Raw genomic sequence first — 13,968 nt, forward strand, 5'->3', positions numbered from 1 at the left:
GACAAAGATGACATGGAATATATGGTGCGGAAAATAATTGAAGAATATGCTAAATGGGGTTTCACAGTAAATACAGAAAAAACAAAATACCTTCCAATTGGAGCTAATATAGAAAATCTTATTTTAGACAATAATAAGGAAATTAGGGCATGTGAAGATTACAGGTACCTGGGATCGATATTTACAGGAGATGGAACGGACGATAGAGAAATAAACAACAGAGTAATACAGGCACGAAGAGTTATCAGATGCATAAATGGCATTCTATGGAGCACTGAAATTACAAAAAACAGGAAATATAATATATACGAGACACTAGTTAAAAGCATATTACTCTATGGATGTGAAACATGGCGACCCACTGAAAGGAATAAAAGGAAATTAGAGACAACAGAAATGGACGCGATTAGAAGAGCAATGAGAATTTCACGGAGGGATAAGATCAGAAATGAAGACATTAGACAACAGATGGGAATAGAGGGAACAATAGTAAATGATATAGAACAAAAACAATTAATTAATATGGTACGGCCACGTTCAGAGAATGCACAATGAAAAAATTCCAAAACAAGTCATTCATTGGATACCACCTGGTAAACGAAAGAGAGGACGTCCCAATAAAACATGGATGGAAGGAATAAGAAGGTCGATGAGCGAGAAAAATCTGACCGAAGATCGATGGGAAAATCGCACAGGGTGGAAGTTAGGCATCGGACAACGTCGTAGGACGTTCTGACCCGAATTTATATATATTTCTATTCATATAGAAAATAAAAATACGGAAATACTTAATTTTAAATTACTGCATGCATGATTATTATGTGCATTCAATCACAACAGATACGCGTATACTAAGCGCGTCGAGGTCACTGACCCACACATCGATTCGGCAGGATTCGGCCGCTGCTTTTCCGGCAAATGCATGTACGAAACATTATGCATGCTCGCATAATAATTGTTTTGTTTTAGTCGCAAGTTGCAGATCGGGAAAGTTTTTCGCGTTTCTGTTTCGCTGACGAATAGTGTTGATTTTATTTCGAGTTTCGAGTTTTGGACTTCTGAATAGTTTTATGGATTTTTTTGCGAAAAAACTAGAAGAATGGAGTTTAATCTATACTAATATATAAAATCCTTAAGTGACTGACTCACTGATTAATCACGATCCTGCTCAAACCACTCAACGTAAGAAGCTCAATTTTGGCATACAGGTTGATTCTAGGGTGTAGAGGTTCGATAAGAAGGGATTTTTGGATTAAATAAATATTAATTAAAATAAAATATTATTTTTATTTTTTGTTCTTTGACAATTAACATTTATAAATGTTTATTTTAACAATAAGACTGACAATATTATTTGTATAATGTTTTGTATTATCTTTTGTTTGTTTGTTTGTGGTACCTTGTTTTTTTACTTTGTTTGTTAGTTTACCTTTGTCTACAAATTGAAAATTTTTTTGACAATAATGGCATTTATTATTATTATTATTATTATGAAATTCCAGTTCCAAGGGGGTGAAACCACCCCTCAAATATTAAAATATTTTTTATTTAAAAAACGGTCAAGTTTCCAAAAAACGCTTAAATACGTATATTTTATTTTGTTTTTTTACATATTTTAAGATTTTTTAAAAATGTAGACAGGGTGTTTCGAAAAATTTGGTCATTGATTAATCACGATCCTGTTTAAAGCGCTTGAAGTAAAAACCTGATTTTTCGAAAACGGATTGACTTTGGGGTGTAGAGGTTCGATAAGGAGGGATTTTTCGAAACTCGAATTCTAAGGGGGTGAAACTACCCCTCAAATATTTGATTTTTTTTTAAAACCGGTGAGTTTTTCGGAGAAACTCTTAAACACGTATATTTTATTTTGTTGTTTTACATATTTTAAATTTTTTAAAAATTTATACAGGGTCTATCATAAAATATGACCATTGAGTAATCACGATTCTGCTTAAACTACTTGACGTTTAAACATCATTTTTGGCAAAAGGATTGACTGTGGGGTGTAGAGGTTCGATAAGAAGGGGTTTCTCGAATTTCAAATTCCAAGAGGGTGAAAACGCCCCTCAAATATTACAATATTTGTTATTTAAAAAACGGTTAGTCTTTCGGGAAAAGGCTTGGACACGCATAAGTTATTTTGTTTTTTTATATATTTTGAAATTTTTTAAAAAATCGTACAGGGTGTTCCAAAAAGTTGGGTAATTTAGTAACTGCCAAAATATAATAATATCGCCATATTGTTTTTTCTCATGCTGACATAAATGTGAGAAAATTTTATCCAGTTTGTATGTTAATGGAAATTCTTGCTTTGCTTTATCATCACCATTACAAATGATTAATTCGATTCGTTTTAAATAAATCATATTTTCATAGAGAGGGCTGTTTTTTACGATTTTAAACGATTTCTAGGCGAAAATTGGACCCAGCACCGAAAAAAATCCGCCTTCTGCGGGCTCACGCTTTTTAATATTATTATTACCTTGTAGTGCATGCCTAAAGCAAAAATTCACGCAACGCCACTGCAAAATACCGTGTTAACGTGATAAATTTTATATTGGTGAGACATCTAGACCCTTAAATGTTCGTTAGTGTACGTAGTGCTGATTTATTAAATACAGGGTGTCCCAGAAATAAGTGCAAGTATTTTCAGGGGTGGTAGATCTCGATAAAAGAAACATATTTTCTCTTTATCGTTTTTCAAATAAGTTCAAAATAACGGAGTTATTTTACTTTGAAAATTTCCAAAAAAATATATTTTTTTGCTCAAATTTTGGGAACCACTGGATCTTTTCTGGATTTTCTTTCTTGTAAATTTAATCTACTACCTATGTTGTCATATTATCAAGAAATTATGTTTTTTAACTAAAAATAAAAAAAATTCCAAAATTTTTTTCAAAAAATGTTTTTGAATTTTCAAAAAAAAATGTTTATGGAAAAAACCTCATAGGCGTGTTTCTGGGATTGAACTATACTACCAGTTAATATCACTTGGGCACAAATAGACAACTATAGACAACAATGGGCCCAACTACAAGCTAGTAATAACAGAACAAAAATTGAAATGGGCTGTTGGCACCTTTCAGCCTTATAAAGCAGCAGAAGCAGATAAGATTTTTCCTGCCCTCCTAAACAAGTGTAAAGAAATAGCTACTCATCATCTATTGAACATTACAAGAAGCAATTTAGCGATGGGATATATACCAACCATCTGGAGAAGAGTGAAAGTAATTAGTGATGGGTTGTTATTTAACTATCTGTTATTTTATAACAATTATTTATAAATAACATAACGCAACCGTTACTACTTTTAAAAAATAACAGATATAAAATAACGACACGTAGAGATCGGCCGCTCGTGAAAGGAAAAACGAAGTCGGCGCTCTGCATCGCCACGAAATTCTATGCTGCTCGAAGCAATTCCAAAAAACAACTAGTATGGATGGAAAACATGTTATTTCGTCAACCATCGATACAGGCGGCGAGACAACGGACAACGGAGTGGGGAAAGCGCTTCTGCGAACGTAGCTGCTTCGGTCGATACCGTCAATGGTCGTATTTACAACAGCTTAAAAATAATAGGATATAAAAGAAGCAGGTTTTTTGAAACAGTTGCGGGCATAACGCCTGGCGGTGGAGATAACAGGAGTGGGAAAGGAACGCTGCTGCATCGGTCGATTGTCGATGGAGGCTCGCAACGGGTTGGAGAAGCAGTCATTTTAGATATGTTGTTTTTCAACCTGTTACAAGTATAACAGGGCGGCGGACGAGATAATAGGTGTGGGAAAGGAACGCTGCTGCATCGGTCGATTGTCGATGGAGGTTCGAAACAGGTTGGGGAATAACGCATCAGTTGTTTTAGATACATTCTGTTTCAACCTGTTACGAGCATAACGGACGGAGGTCGAGATATTATGGCGCTGTATGTTCAGTACTTACTTATTAAGTTTCAATATTTAGGTATATATTTATTCTGAAAAATTTTCAGAATAATATTTTAAGATTTTTTAAAAATGTATACAGGGTGTTTTGAAAAATCTGGTCATTGATTAATCACGATCCTGCTTAAAGCCCTTGACGTAAAAAGCTGATTTTTGGAAAACGGATTGACTTTAGTGTGTAGAGGTTTGATAAGAAGGGATTTTTCGAAACTCGAATTCTAAGGGGGTGAAACTACTCTGAAATATTAGAATATTTTTTATTTAAAAACCGGTGAGTTTTTCGGAAAAACTCTTAAAACACGTATATTTTAATATGTTGTTTTACATATTTTAAGGTTTTTTAAAAATATATACAGGGTGTTTCATAAAATATGACCATTGAGTAATCACTATTATGCTTAAACTGCTGGACGTTTAAAGCTGATTTTTTGCAAACGGATTGACTGTGGGGTTAAGGTTCGATAAGGAGGGGTTTCTCGAATCTCAAATTCCAACAGGGTGAAAACGCCCCTCAAATATTACAATATTTGTTATTTAAAAAACGGTTAGTCTTTCGGGAAAACGTCTGGACACGCATTTTATTTTGTTTTTTTACATATTTTGAAATTTTTTGAAAAATCATACAGGGTGTTCCAAAATTTGAGTAATTGATTAACCACGATTCTGCTTAAACTGCTCGACGTTAGAAAGCTTATTTTTGGCAAATGTGAGAAAATTTTATCCAGTTTGTATGTTAATGGAAATTCTTGTTTTGCTTTATCATCACCATTAGAAATTATTAATTCGACGCGAACGAAGTCACGGGTACACGCTAGTTTAAGTGTAAAATTAATTCGAACTCTAGCGTGTAGTTGGTTTACTTATGAAGAATATACTACACATTTTCTTATATTGCTATTTTTTGACCGCAAATGGTAAAATCATAACTAAGAGCTTCTCGCCCGTCGAGTGAGATGCACCCTGTACACTGCTACGCAATTCAGGATCTACGCGGATCGAGGGGCAGGGCGTAGGTATATACTATAGTCGAGTGGCCGAATTTTGGCTTTTTATATCGCAATTTGTAAACAGCGCTTATTTGTAAATAACCACCGTTTTTAGAGAGGTATTTTAGATAACAATCGATATTTAGAAATGTTTTGACACCCTGGAAATACTACCACCGAGCACGTCATTGTTGCAACTTGCAACTGCGTTAATACGCCTGGCGATGACCGTCTCATACTCTTTCAGATATTTAGCAGTAAAATAAAGAAACCTGTTATTTTTAAGCTGTTATTTTAAGCTGTTTTTTATAAATAACTATAACAGTTTCAACTTTTATCTAAAAATAACAGTTTTGCCCATCACTAAAAGTAATCTTTATACCCAAAATAGGCAAAACTGACTGGGCTAATCCCATTAAAAAATAATGTCTTTTCATCTTCCTTTGAAACTTATTTTTACAAAACTATCAAAGTATCGAAGTATTTTTAATTAAAAGCCTGTCTTTTATTTACTTGGAATCGACTGAAATTTCCAGCGATCGAGCTGTTCCACAAACTGGAAAAGCGTCTGTCAACTAATTCCAGCCGGGCTCGACTATGAAAATGCGAAAATTTATTTTCCAGATAGAAGTCCGTCGGTGGAAAATTAAAGTTCGCCTTTGCCGCGCTCGAACTTGTATTTTAAAATTACTAACTACGTTAAATAGGAAGCCGATTAGCTGGGAAGAATATTATAAAATTGACGCAAACTGAGCCCTGAGAGAGCTTGTTCGCTCTATCTCTATTTTGATAGGAAATTTTCAGCTGAGATCGGGATGGAATACGGTTTTTTCTTCGTCCTTTTGTAGTACTTTGCTGGAACAATAGAACATCATCATTTTCAGCTATATAAATATATATATACAGGGTGTCGCAGAAATAAGTGCAAGTATTTTAACTAGTAGTACAGTTCAACCACAGAAAAACACCTATGAGACTTTTTTTTAGTTAAAAAACATAATTTCTTGAGAATATGGCAACATAGGTATTAGATTAAATTTACAAGAAAGAAAATCCCGAAAAGATCCAGTGGTTCTCAAAATTTCAGCAAAAAATCATTTTTTTTTGGAAATTTTCAAAGTAAAATAACTCCGTTAACTCCAATAACACCCCTTAAAATTCTTGCACTTATTTCTGGGACACCTTGTATATTAATCGGTTTAAAACGTTCTACGTCTTCCGAAGCCATCTCTCCATGTCTGTCTGTCTCTCCATGCACCATCTCGGAGAGCTCTTTCCTCCATAAAAGTATCAATCCCGTCCTGCCAAATATTTCTCCGTCTACCCGGTTTTCTTCTTTCTGCAGGTTTCCAGTTTACAATTTGCTTTGGGATTCTTATTTCTGCCATTCTTTGGACATGCCCGTACCATATGAGTTTTCTGCTCTTTATCTCGTCCACTATTGTATGTTTAACTTCCATAATCTCTCTTATGCGTTCATTAGTTATTTTTTCGAGTCTTGATTTACCTGCTGCTTTCGACCAAAAATCCATCTCTGTAGCTTCTAGCATTCGTTTTGTCGTTTCCTTAATTGGCCACACTTCACAGCTGTATATGTGGTTATACTCCTGATGATGGTATTATATATTAACGTTTTGTTCCTGTCGTTTATGCTTCTGTCCCACAGTATCCCATTCAATACCGTGATAGCATTCCTTCCAAGTTGGTTTCGTTCTTTAATTGCTGTATCCAACAGTCCATCATTTGTGATTTGCATACCCAAATATTTGTATTTTGTGCAGCACTTAATTTTCTTCCCTTCTTCTAGTATTAGGTCTTGTTGTTCTCCTCCGATACACATATATTCTGTTTTGTTAGTATGGATCTCTAGTCCCCATTTCTGATATTCTTCTACCAGCTTACGTGTCAAATAATTTATGTCATCGTAATCTTGTGCTATGATCACCTGATCGTCCGCGAAGCAAAGTGTGTAGAGCATGCTATCCCCTATGGGTACTCCCATATTTCTACATTTTTGCTTCCAACCTTTGAGAACTTGTTCGAGATATATCTTGAACAGTGTTGGTGAAATACAGCACCCTTGTTTCAGACTTTTCGTTCCATTAAATCCTGTTGTTAACTTTTTGCCGACTTTTATTCTAGTTTTTGTTTGTTTATATAATTATTTTACTGCTTTTGTTAGCTTCACGTTTATATTTTCTTTTTCATAGTTTTCCAAAGTCTCACAAGGGGATCGCTGTCGTATGCCTTCTGTAGGTCCACGAATAGAAGATATAGCTCTTGGTTTAGATTGCCCTTTTTACTTATTACTTGAGTGACTGTAAATAAGTGGTCCACCGTCGATCTTCCGGCTCTAAATCCTGATTGTTCTTCAGCTTCTAGGTTCTTGAGTTGGACAAAAATATCTAAACAAGGGTGATTACACTGAATAATTTTACTCCGGATATATACTCGCCCAGTAGGTACCGAGTGGGCGTGGCAAAATCTAGCCACCCGAGTCAGAGCCAACTGAGCGTAACAGTTAATTTCCGCCACTAGAGTAGTAGGAACAAAGAACTTGAAGGAATTGGACCGTTGTCTCTGTTCATACTATCTTTACATTTATTAATTCTGATGCTTTCATATGCATCTAATTGCCTGTAATTTGAGACTTGTTTAATTAATTTTAAATTATTAAGATCTATATATCTGAGCTAAATGTTCTTTAAATCTAGTTAATATTGATCTTCTAGTTTGCCCAACATATTTCTGATTACAATCTTTACAAGAAATTTCATAAATACCCGACCTCTCCAGTGGAGGTGTTTTATCCTTTGGATTACCTAATAATTGTTGTAATTTATTATTAGCACTATATACAAGTTTATAATTGACATTCTTAAAAATTACTTTTAGACCACAGGATAACTCTCTATCAAACGGTATCGAAAAATATTTAGACGTATCTTCCTCCACTTGAAAAGTCGAATTTTCAGGAAATCATTAAGCTATACCTACGTTTTCTAATTAATTTATCAACTAGTGAAGGAGAATATCCATTACACTCAGCTACATTCCTAATGTAATCTCTTTCTATTTCATTTCTTTCGTTGGAAAGTGGGAAACTAAGTAATCTATGAACTAAGAAATTTAAACTAGCCATTTTATGTTCAACACTATGATGTGATTCATTAGGAATATATCAGCGTGTGGTATTTTTCCTATAGATATCAAATTCCACGCAATTATTAGTATTTCTAATAACTAATACATCTAGAAATGGTAATCTGTCGTTGTTCTCAATTTCATGCGTAAATTTAATGGAAGGAAAACGATTATTTAACTTAGAAATAAAATTATCTATGGTGTCTCAATGTGTGTCAAAAACAACAAAAATATCATCCACATACCTAACCCATACTCTTGGAAAATACTTAAACTGATTCTTAGCTTCCACTTCAAACCTGCTCATGAATAAATTAGCCAAAAATGGAGACAATGGATTACCCATTGCTGTACCTTCCCGCTGTTCAAAAAAGTTGTTATTAAATTGAAAACAGTTTTGTTTCATACATAACGATGTAAGCTCAATATATTCAATCACAGTTTTGTTGTCGAGACCATTTGCGTTCAGTAATTCCTTCAAATAGCCTAAAGTATGTGGAATTGGAGCACTTGGGAACAACGAAGATACATCAAAGGAGACCAAAATTCACCTTCATGCAATGTTATATCTTTAATTTTGTTAATGAATTCAATATTATTTTTAACTGAGAAAGAAGGTTCATGATCAGGTAAATTTTCGAACTCCCTTGATAACCATTTTGCCAAATTATAAGTCGGAGAACCTACAGCCGAAACAATTGGGCGCATAGACTTGTCCGGCTTATGAATTTTTGGCAAAGCATACAATTTTGGTAATGAGGGATTGGATACTTGCAATTTCCTCTTTAAAGAAAGATCAATAAGGGTGTTACATTCTTTTAGAGTTTTTTTAACGTCTGCTACCATCTTAGACAAGGGATTCTTTTTCAAATTTATGTAGGGGCCATTATCGATTAAGTTGTTAACCTTATCATAATAGTCTTTTTTATCTAATATAACAACCTTATTTCCCTTATCAGCTTTTAGGTAGAAACAATCTTTGTTACGCAAACCCTTGACAATATTGTGCTCCTTGTTAGATTTTAATGATTTACTTGAAACGATATTTTTTGATAACTGATTTCTATAAGCCTCTCTTGTAAAGCCTCGGGCAAGTGCTGAATAACAGTTTCAACACCAACGACGATTTCCTCCAAAGCGCTACCAGAGTTGGGCAATGCAAACTTTAAACCTTTGTTTAATAAACTGAGCTCTTGTTTCGCTAACATGGTTAGCGAAACGCGCGTCCAGTGTAAAAGTAAAAGTGTTTTGGTGTATTGTGGTGATTTGGTGTTATTTTATTTTGCTGTGTAACACCAAAGGTTCCAACCCTCAACTGTAATCCGGATATACATCGAAAGTGTGTGAATGTAAATCCAGCTTATGGTTAGTGTCTTCAATTTCATTGTTTCTGAAATACTTAATTTGCCTAAAACAGTGCGAAATTTTTTTTATAAAGTTTAAAAGAAGTAAATAACATAGAAAACTTAAAGGCTTCTCCACGCTTGTTTGTCCTAAAATTCTATCTATTAAAGAAATCTCATAGAAAAAAAGCCTGATATAATAGAACTACTGAAAAGCTAATTTTTCTTCCATTTGCCGCCCGGACCTCTTTCATAGCCTACTGGCAAATTGATTTATGGGATTTTGCCCGGGTTTTTATTCATGACGTTGTCTCCTTTAATAGTTTTTTTCTAGGTCAGCGCTTTTAATCCCCACTAAAGTTCCCGAAAGCGTAAAGTTTGTACACTCGCACTGTCTTTATGGGCCGTAGAATATATCTCAAATGCTATTTTGCATAATTTTATAGCTTTCTATTTGTTATTTTTTCTAATTAATTATCTAAATAAAGTCAGTTTTGTAAAACTTGGAAAATAAGTTCGTCATAGTAATGCTTTTATTTATTCACTATTCTAATAAACAATATGCATTCCTTCGGAAACTCTCTGTTTATTTATTTGGTAATGCTAAAACACTCTATTTGAAAGTCGGTTAGAGAAAACAGTATGATTCATTGGCAAGCGATGTAAATATTTGTGATCAGGTAAAATTGTGATGTAAGAGGAGGTCAAGGATATATAGAATAAGGATATTCGACTGGCCCAAAAAAAACGTGCCGTATTTTGTCGAGGAAGTCGATTTCGTCACGACCAATGCGCGTCGAGTATTTGAAATTGAAAACATATAAATTGACGGTAACCTATGTTTTTTGACTCATTTCACTGACAAATGTGATGACGATTGTTATTGTAATTTATAGATCCAAAATCCAAACGTTTTTTGAATAAATAATTTATTTTAAAGTTATTTCCTAGAGGTTTGGTTTGGCCTTCTATATTCTGGTATTTGTCTACTAATAAATAATATCTTATTTTGTATTTCGATGTATGGAAATTCGCAAGTTTTGTATCTGAAGCCGCAAAGAAATTTCGCTCTGTAGTGAGAAAAATGTTATTATATCTTTTTAGACGTGTAGAATTACAAAATTTCTTATTTCGATGTTCTAAATGTGAGTGCTTAATGTCAAAAATTAAAATATATACTTGAAATATTTCAAGTTATACCCTTTGCCCTTTGGAAGTAAACAAATATTGAAGAAAGTGTTGTGCCTTCACAGAATTTAAATTGGCATTAGGAATAGATTTCCTTGATTTAGTAATAATATTGCTCATAGAAATTGATAATATACTATTTTATATTCACTCGTTCAAGTGCTGATCTATTTTTAAATTGAATATTTATGTAAGTATTATGTATAACACAATATAAATAATTTAAGGACATAAGAAGTTAAAATTTCAAGTGCCAATATTGATTATTTTTCCAGTTTTATTCAAATATATTGAAATTAATATGGAAACAAAAGTTCATAAATATTATTCTTAATAACAAGAATTGAGATTTGGGCATAAGTTTGAAAAGCCATGTCAGAAGAGTAGGATTAAAGACAAAGTATTAAGGTAACATATATTTACATAAAGTTTTAATAACACTGACAATTTTATTTGTTTATGTTTATTAATTAAAATTTAGTTGCAATTTATTTCATAGTCTAATATATTTGAGAAAATTTTACTTATATACATACCTGAATATTATGCTGCTTTTTTATTTTAAAGTGTGCCGACTGTGCTGTTATTTTTATACTAGTAATATTGTATACTGTAGATATCGTATTCATATATAGTTATATATATGAATATATATAGTTATACCACGTAATTTAACAAAAAGATCAATCATTTAATGTCTCACTTCACACTGGCTCACTCCATTATTATTTAATACTGATTAGAATGGTCGACAATAGAATTTGCACTATTTACTACGTAATACAGCATATTTTTTGGTTAGTTTATTTAATGATATAACCGATAATGTACACGGCTTTGGGTGCCGATTGTCGTGCACAGAGTCTATAGACTCTGTGATTGTATAAATGAACAAAGAGAAAAAGAGCAAGAATTTTCCCAAGCGTATGAAGTTGAGCTCCGGATTAAGTGGATAGGTAATAATTTTCTCTCCCCGACTTACAAGATTGCCATAGCGATTCACTTCTAGACATGTAGGTAAATGATGACTAAAATAAACGACCCAAGATTTTCTCTTGCCGACCAGTATATTATCGTAGTCTTAAAGAAATTAGAATAAAATAAACTATGTTAAAAATGTTCATGTATACTGAAATGAAGATAATATATTTAAGCTAAATGTAATCTATTACAGTTGTAGTAAAATGAGTAACTAATTGTTGAAAATCCAGATCCAACCCTAGATGCCACATTTTTGAAACGTCTACTTATGCGGTTTGAAATTTTGATGCAAAATCTGGCAATACCGCTCAGAAGAAATGTTCCCACCCATACCCACCCAACTTTTTTCTCTTTTTAATACATTTGATTTGCCATTAAGCTGCCTACATCACTGTCTTACACGTTAAAATCCTATACACAGAGTCGACCTGTCCCGATGTGTATATCAGTAGTATAGATACTTACTTTTTTTCTATGCGTACTTATATCCTTTATAGTCTTTCTAAGTGCATATAATACTACTTTTTTAAGAGAAGGCAATTTTTAATAATCTATTGTTAATTCCCCTAATTCTGTGTCCCCTGGTTCAATTATATATTTTTTTATCATTACTGATTTTAAAAGTTTCTTTTCAAAGAATTTGACCATATATTTTTTTTTCAGAGTAATTGGGCTGTTCCTGAACAATATTGAATATAAATATTCAAAAATATGATTGATAACTGCATATCCTACTAAGTAGATCAATACCAAAATTCCATTAGAGAAATAAGTTAAAATTATGTTTTACTTGTATAATTTTCTTGCTATTTGTCCACCATTATTTGTGACTTAGAAATTAAATAGTCAAAAAGAATTTAGTACCAGTTTTTATTTCCCAAAAAAAATAATTGTTAAATAATTACATATTGCTTAAGATACAGTATATTATATTGTGTTTATAGTTGATAATTCTAGTTCTTAGTTGTTTATAGTTGATAATTAACAATATTTCTGATGTTAGATATTATATTAGATAAAAAATTTAATTACCAATAGCTACCTACCTATGTAGCTGCAGATTATATATTGTGTAGTAGGTACTGTATAATTCTTTAGTTCAAGAAACAAATATCAGTACAAGTATATAACCAAAAAAATGTTGATGCAAATTCTTTGTATAACATACGTACCTCTATGGTATTCAACTTTTCATTGTTCTTTTAATAAGATACACAATAAGCATATTAATTCGTTTATTAAACAACCAAAACTAACTACTTAAATTCACAATATAAATATCACAATAAATGTATAAGCTTTGATCAATTCCTATTATTAATACCTGACGACTTCATACTTTATAACTACCAATGGCTATCCTACTAACACACTAGCCAACTAATAATAAATCTGTTCTAAAAAAATACAACATAAAGACATCGTTATTGCAATAATATAGAAATATATTCCATGTATCATTAACTACCTGTAAATACAATACCCACATCTTCTTTTACGCGAATAGTGCGTTAGGAGGCAGAAATATTGCCTGCATTGTACATCGTACAAATTGGCTAGAATTTATTAATATCCATTGCAAACATTTCTATTTCAAAGGGTCTAAATGTTTTGTCTTTTTACTGTGTCCCTGTAATATGTTATCAATTAACAACAGTTATCAAATATGATCTGGACAATAATAATTGTTTTACCTTTTTTTCAAACTAAACTCTTTAAACAAACTATATAAATAAAATTTATCTCATAACCTAACTTGCTGCTAGAATTTCTTTCTTGTTATTCTATGTTCATGTATTGTTATTCTTCACATTATCAATTTCTATGAGCAATATCATTACTAAATCAAGGAAATCTATTCCTAATGCCAATTTAAATTCTGTGAAGGCACAACACTTTTCAATATTTGTTTACTTCCAAAAATGTCAAAGCATATAACATGAAATATTTCAAGTATATATTTAAATTTTTGACATGCACTCACATTTAGAACATCTGAAATAAGAAATTTTGTAATTCTACACGTCTAAAAAGATATAATAACATTTTTCTCACTATAGAGCGAAATTTCTTTGCGGCTTCAGATACAAAAAATACCAGAATATAGAAGGCCAAACCAAACTCTAGGAAATAACTTTAAAATACATTATTTTTTCAAAAAACGTTTGGATCTATAAATTACAATAATAATCTCATCACATCTGTCAGAGAAATGAGTCAAAAAACATAGGTTACCGTCAATTTATATGTTTTCAATTTCAAATACTCGACGCTCATTGGTCGTGACGAAATCGTCTTCCTCGACAAAATAAGGCATATTTTCCAACATAGCCCGCTATAGAGAGTTGAATATCCTTCTTCTATATATCCTTGGAGAAGGCTTAG

General features: G+C 32.4%; 2 long non-coding RNA genes across 2 annotated transcripts; one reads left to right on the forward strand and one right to left on the reverse strand.

The window, feature by feature from the left end:
* Window positions 1-10,766: 10,766 nt before the first annotated feature.
* LOC115883401 lies at window positions 10,767-12,439 on the forward strand. The gene is made up of 3 exons (XR_004050375.1): window positions 10,767-10,792; window positions 10,878-11,010; window positions 12,247-12,439. It is a non-coding gene; the product is annotated as an uncharacterized LOC115883401 (long non-coding RNA).
* A 375-nt stretch (window positions 12,440-12,814) lies between these two features.
* On the reverse strand, window positions 12,815-13,495 carry LOC115883400. The gene is made up of 3 exons (XR_004050374.1): window positions 13,278-13,495; window positions 13,071-13,213; window positions 12,815-12,980 (listed from the first exon to the last, which is right to left on the reverse strand). It is a non-coding gene; the product is annotated as an uncharacterized LOC115883400 (long non-coding RNA).
* Window positions 13,496-13,968: the final 473 nt, after the last annotated feature.

Source organism: Sitophilus oryzae, unplaced genomic scaffold (genome assembly GCF_002938485.1).
Source record: "Sitophilus oryzae breed Bouriz unplaced genomic scaffold, Soryzae_2.0 scaffold_1898_pilon_pilon, whole genome shotgun sequence".
In the NCBI taxonomy this organism is placed as follows: Eukaryota; Metazoa; Arthropoda; class Insecta; order Coleoptera; family Curculionidae; genus Sitophilus; species Sitophilus oryzae.